This window comes from Dama dama, chromosome 22 (assembly GCF_033118175.1).
Source record: "Dama dama isolate Ldn47 chromosome 22, ASM3311817v1, whole genome shotgun sequence".
Lineage (NCBI taxonomy): Eukaryota > Metazoa > Chordata > Mammalia > Artiodactyla > Cervidae > Dama > Dama dama.
The window spans coordinates 8,002,391-8,009,199 of NC_083702.1; the positions used below are offsets into that span (position 1 = coordinate 8,002,391).

General features: G+C 45.7%; 1 non-coding gene across 1 annotated transcript; it reads left to right on the forward strand.

Annotated features, from left to right (window-relative positions):
* The first annotated feature begins 2,460 nt into the window (after positions 1–2,460).
* On the forward strand, positions 2,461–2,567 carry LOC133044074 (U6 spliceosomal RNA). The gene has a single exon (XR_009689826.1). It is a non-coding gene; the product is annotated as a U6 spliceosomal RNA (small nuclear RNA).
* The last annotated feature ends 4,242 nt before the right edge of the window (positions 2,568–6,809 follow it).

Here is a 6,809-nt window from a genome sequence, read left to right on the forward strand (position 1 = left end):
TTCCCTGGATAAGAATCCACCTGCCAATGCAGGGGACATGGGTTTGATCCCTGATCCAGGAAGATCCCACGTGCCGCAGAGGAACGAAGCCCATGTGCCACAAGTACTGAGCCCATGTGCTGCGACTACTGAAACCCGTGCACCTAGAGCCCATGCTCTGTAACAAGAGAAGCCACTGCAATGAGAAGCCCATGCACCTCAGTGAAGGGTAGCCCCCACTTGCTACAACTAAAGAAGGCTCCAGTGCAGCAACAAACCTCAGCAAAGCCAAAAATAAATAAATAAAATAAAACGAAAGCAGTGTGTGAAAAAAAAAAAAGAGGTTCTTTCCTGGAGCCTCCAGAAGGAAGTGGTCCTATTACACCTCAATTTTTGCACCTTTTTTAAAAAATTGTTATTTTTATTATTCTTTTTTGGCCGTGCCTTGCAGCATGTGGGATCTTAGTTCCCTGACCAGGGATCAAACCCATGACATTGGAAGTAGGAAGTCTTAACCATTGGACTGCCAGGGAAGTCCCTCACTTTTTGACTTTTGGATGTTCAATCTCCAGAAGTGTAGAGGAACACATTTGTCAATTTAAGCCACTAAGTTTGTGATAACATGCTACAGCAGCAAAAGGAAACGACTACATCAATCTTCCAAAGGTTGGAAGGGCCAACTCTTCCAAAAACAGGAGAGAAAAGGTCCCAGTCATTGCATGAGGCCAGTATTACTCTGATATCAAAACTAGAGAAAGACATCACAATAAAAGAAACCTACAGACCAATATCCCTTACAAATTTAGACACAAAAATCCTGAACAAAATACTAGCAAAATGAACCCAAAAGTATATAAAAAGGAAAGAATGAATATATGTGTATAACTCAATTACTTTCTGTACAGCAGAAATTAGCATAATGTTGTAAATCAACTATATTTCAATAAATAAGTAAATAAATACAAATAAAAAATATGTAACAAGGATTATACACCATGATCAAGTGGGATTTATTCCAGGAATACAAGGTTGATTTAATATCTTGTGCAGAAAGGAGTAAACACATGGAATTTAAGACTGCTATCCTTAGAAATGCTGGTTTGCAAGGTGGGCCCTTGGCTGGCATCTGGGAATGGGAATTTCAGGACTGGTAAGTGCAGCTCACTGTGCCTATACTATGTATACAAATAATGCAGTTTATGCTAACTAAATACCTGCTTTTCTTCTAAGAGTCTGGAATTTTGGTCCATGCTAGACAAAGGGTGCCTAAATGACCAGTCTTTATTAAAAACCTTGAACACTGAATTTCAAATGAGTTTCTGTGGTAAACAACATCTCACGTGTTGTCAGGGCTTGGAGGTGTTAGGCATGTCTCCACTTGAAGAGCACTCTGAAAGTTTGTGTTGGTTTCCTCTGGACTTTGCCCCACGTGCTGTTCCTCTTTGCTGATTTCACGCTGTGTCCTTCCACTATAATAAAACTTAGCTGTGAGTATGACTACATACTGAATCCTGTGAGTCTTCTTTGTGAATCTGGACCTTGAAGATGGTCTTGTGGATTTATCTGAAAATCAATTAATGTAATATAGCACACGGATAAAATAAATGACAAAAACCATATGATCATCTCGATAGATACAGAAAAAAGCATCTGACAAAATCTAACAGTTTAATAATAAAAATACTCAACAAACTAAGAATGGAAGGTAATTTTCACAACCTAAGAAAGGGAATCTATGAAAAACCCATCATAATTAACAACAAACTTAATTGTGAAAGACTGAATGATACACTGTTCGATCACTGCAGATGGTGACTACAGCCTTGAAATTAAAAGACGGTTGCTCCTTGGAAGAAAAGCTGTGATCAACCTAGATAGCATATTAAAAAGCAGAGACATTATTGTGCTGACAAAGGTCCATCTAGTCAAAGCTATGGTTTTTCCAGTATAGATGTGAGAGTTGGACCATAAAGAAAGCTGAGCACGAAAGAATTGATGCTTTTGAACTGCTGTTGGAGAATACTCTTGAGAGTCCCTTGAACTGCAAGGAGATCCAACCAGTCAATCCTAAAGGAAATCAGTCCTGAATATTCATTGGAAGGACTGATGCTGAAGCTGAAGCTCCAATACTTTGGCCACCTGATGCGAAGAGCCAACTCATTGGAAAAGACCCTGATGCTGGGAAAGAGTAAAAGCGGGAGGAGAAGGGGACGACAGAGAATGAGATGGCTGGATGGCATCACCGACTTGATGCACATGAGTTTGAGTAAGCTCCAGGAGTTGGTGATGGACAGGGAGGCCTAGCGTGCTGCAGCCCATGGGGTCGCAAAGAGTCGGACACGACTGAGCTACTGAACTGAACGGAATGATATACCCCTAAGATCAAGAACAAGACAAGAATGCCCACTGTCGTCACTTCTATTTAACATTGTTTTGGAGGTTCTAGATAGGCTAATCCGGCAAGGAAAAAAGTTCATCAAGGTGCTCACTTTAGCAGCACATATACTAAAATTGGAATGATACAGAGAATATTTGCATGGCCCCCAGGCAAGGATGACACACAAATTCATGAAGCATTCCGAATTATTTATTTATCTGTGGCTGTTCTGGGTCTTTGTTGCTGCTCGGGCTTTTCTCTAGTTGTGGGGAGCGAGTGCATTCTCCAGTTGTTGTACAAGGGCTTCTCGTTGCAGTGGATTCTCTAGTTGTTCAGCACGGTCTCTAGGACACTCAGGCTTCAGCACCTGCAGCTAGAGGGCTCAGTAATTTCAGCTCCTGGACTCTAGAGCACAGGTTCAATACTTGTGGCCCACAGGCTAAGTAGCTCTGAAAATGTGGGATCTCCCTGGATCAGGGATGGAATTCCTGTCTCCTGCATTGGTAGGTGGATTCTTTACCACTGAGCCATCAGGGAAGCCCACATATTTTTAATTATTAGAGAAATGCCAATCAAAACTACAACAAGGTGCCAGAGAGAGACTGGTCTGAATGGCCATTATTTAAAAAATCTACAAATAAGCTGGAAAGGGTGTGGAGAAAAGGGAAGCCCCCTACATCATTAGTGGGGATGTAAATTGGTGCAGCCATTATGGAAAACTATCAAGAAAGTGAAAAGATACCCTCATCCAGAATATGTAAAGAGCATTTACAACTCAATAGTAAAAGGACAAATAACTTTAAAAGTGGGCAACGTATTTGAAAATATATTTCTCTAAATAAGATTTATAAATCAACAATAAATACAGGAGAACATTTTCAACATTCTTAGCCATCAGGGAAATGCAAATCAAAACCATAACAAGATACTACTTCCCGTCCACTAGGTTTGTTGTTGTTGCTCAGTCACCAAGCCGTGTTCCACTCTTTGTGATGCCATACACTGCAGCACACTTGGGTTCCCTGTCCTTCACAGGGATACCATCAACCATCTCATCCTCTGTCACCCCCTTCTCTTGCCCTCAATCTTTCCCAGCACCAGGGTCTTTTCCAGAGAGTTGGCTCTTTGCTTTCTTCGCATCAGGTGGCCAAAGTATTGGAGTTTCAGCTTCAACATCAGTCTGTCCAATGAATAGTCCTTCCACTAGGTTGGCTGTAGTCAAAGATAGACAATGACAGGTGTTGGTGAGGATATGGAGGACTTGGAATCCTCATGCACTGCTGGTAGAAATGTAAAATAAGGCGGTTCTGTGGCAAATAGTTAAGTGGGTCCTCAAAAAGTTAAACATAGTGGAAACAATATGAATGTCCATCACTGGATGAATGGATAGAGAAAATATGGTATACCCACACAGTGAAATATTATTTGGCTATTAAAAAGGAGATACTGATACATACTACAACACGCATAAAACTTGAAAGCATAAAACATCACCATTATAGTCATAGAAGGTCACATATTGCATGATCCCATTTTTTTTTTTTTTTTTTTTTTTTGGCTGCCCCACCGGCTTGCAGGATTTTAGTTCTCTGACCAGGGATTGAACCCAGGTCTTTGGCAATGAAAGTGTGGCATTCCAGCCACTGGACATCCAAGGAATTCCCTGTATGAATGATCCCATTTTATGAAATGTGAAGAAATAAGCAAATTCATAGAGACAGAAATAAGATTAGTTTCTAGGGCCTGTTGAAGTTAGGGGGAAGTGGGGAGTGACTGTTAATGGGTATGGGGTTTCTTTGAGGGGTGATAAAAATGTTCTAAAATTGACTATAGTGGTGATGGTTGCACAACTCCGTTGATATATTGAAATTCATAGAATTGTACACTCTAAGTGGATGAATGGTATGGTGTGAATTATATCTCAATACAGTTCAAAAAATGGCAAGGAAGCAATCAGGCGTGACTCCTGAGAGGAGAGGCTGGAGCAGGAGAAATAAATTGAAAGTTATTGGGCCACAGATGGGGATGGGAGAGATCTAACAGGGGAGATGAGTAGGTGGTAAGAAGATTTGGGATCAAGTCCTGGGACCTTTCCTTGCTGGAAATGAGGAAAGGAGGGGAGTTCAGGAAAGAAGGCCAAATAGGAGCAGACAATGGGGTGGGAGATACCCGTGTGATGTGGGCCAAGGGAGAGGAGTGTTTTGTGAAAGGGGAAGGGCTGAGTATGTCCCAGACAGTGGATTGGGCAGGAAAGTGCAAGCAGGAAGTAGGGCTAACCCCAGACTGTCTGCCCTCTTTGGCAAAAAGCCCATAGTGGGCCCTGCTGAAGCCCCCCTGAAGCAGTAGGGGATGGAGTTAGGTGAAGGGGTCGGAAGAAGAGCACGGTTTGGTGTTCAGCACTAGGGCAGTCTCAGCCTGGCTGCTCACTGCCTACGTGACCTTAGAAAGACAACAGACCTGCTTCCTCAGCTCCCAAATGGGGCTAGTTGTTGTTCAGCTGCTCAACCACGTTCAACTCTTTGTGACCCCATGGACTGTAGCCCTCCAGGCAACTCTGTCCTCCACTATCTCCTGGAGTTTGCTCAAATTCATGTGCATTGAGTCAGTGATACTATCTAACCATCTCATCCTCAGTCGCCCTCTTCTCCTCCCCTCAATCATTCTCAGCGTCTTTTCCAGTAAGTCGGATCTTCGCATCAAGTGGCCAAAGTATTGGAGCTTCAGCTTCAGCATCAGTCCTTCCAATGTATATTCAAAGTTGACTTCCTTTAGGATTGACTAATTTGATCTCTTTGCTGTCTAAGGGACTCTCAAGAGTCTTCTCCAGCACCACAGTTCCAAAACATCAATTCTTCGGCACTCAGCCTTCTTTACAGATCAACTATCACAACTGTACACAACTCCTGGAAAAACCATAGCTTTGACTAGACAGACGTCTGTCGACAAACTGCCTTTTAATACGTTGTCTAGGTTTGTCATAGCTTTCCTTCCAAGGAGCAAACGTCTTTTAATTTTATGGGGCTGGTACTGCTGGCCTTTTAGGGTTGATTGAGGAGATGAAATATTGTACCCTCTGCAGACTGCCTGACACATAGCACTTCAGTTGTTAAAAGCTCTGGCTCCGGAGACAGGCAGCTAGCTGTGTGATCTTGGCCCGTTTCCTTCACTTCTCTGAACCTCAGTTTTCAGGAGATTCAGGGACATCTGAGTCAAAACCACCTCACTGGCTTGTTGCAGGAGATAGATGAGAAAATGCAAGGAAAGCATTTGGCAAGGGGCCCGGACACAGTACGGGCTTCACGAAGAGCTGGTTGTTCCCTTCTGCTCTCAGCCCCTGCCCTGATGCACGCCCAGGCTGGGTGACAGTCAGGGTCACCCAGGAGCAACTACCACTAACGATGTTCCTGAAGGAGCGGACTCCCTGCTCCTAGACAACCACTCAGCTCTGCCAGCCTGGTATCAGTGGGCCACGGAGAAGATTGAGACCGAGGGTAGAGGCTGGGCCTTAGCTGGAGCGGGGTGAGGGGTGGATGTATGCCTGCCCGCGGGGTGGGGGGACTGTCGCCTCTCCTAGGGTACTGGCTCCCAGACCCGCAACATGATCACTGCCTTGACCCCGGGAGGGAACAACTGCACTGAGGCCATCCCGTGACGCGAGTCCCTCAGTAAGGCCCCCTTAACCTTGAGCAGCTGCCGCGTGCAGGGCCAACAGCTGGGCCCCGCGGCCCATAAATCACTGATGGCCCAAGCCAGCCAGCGCGAGCCGCGGGGCGGCTGCCAGGGGTGGGGGTGGGGAAGTGGGCGCAGGCAGAGGCTCAGAAACACTCCCCCTTCCCCCCGCCCCCGAGCCGTTCCATTCAAGCCCAGGGTGGCGGCTTTGTAGGCTTGCTGGGCAAACTTTCCTTGAATCCACTGAGGTCTTCCGACACCACAGACCCCGCACACGGGGACGCAGAGTGGACGTCCGGGGAGGCTACACCCGTCTTCCAGCCGGAGGCCCCGCGCATCTTGCCTGCGTTCTGGCGGGCGAACCGGGGGCGCACAGGAAGTCAGCTAATCCTGCGGATTCCACAAATGCGCCCAAACATGCTCCCTGCCGCGGCCACCGGGCAGAGGCGGGGAGACCACCACCCAGGGGACTCGGACACACGCCCCGGGGCGATGTTAGTGCAGGGCACCAGAAGACAGCCTGGATTTTTCCATTATCTGATGAGTGCATTCCAGACCGTTCATCCACGTGTTTACTTTGCTCCTGTGTGATTTGTCTAGAAATGTCTGTAATGGCATTTTCCCTTTAACATTGTAACAGGCCTCGGAGAGGAGAAGAGTGTTAACCATTATTTGCCATTAGACTCCTCACAGCAAAAAACTGGCAGGTGGTGGAAACGCACATGGTCGTTGACACGACCTTTTGGCAATCTGCCCCACTTGTTTAGGTCTTGAAAAGACTGGA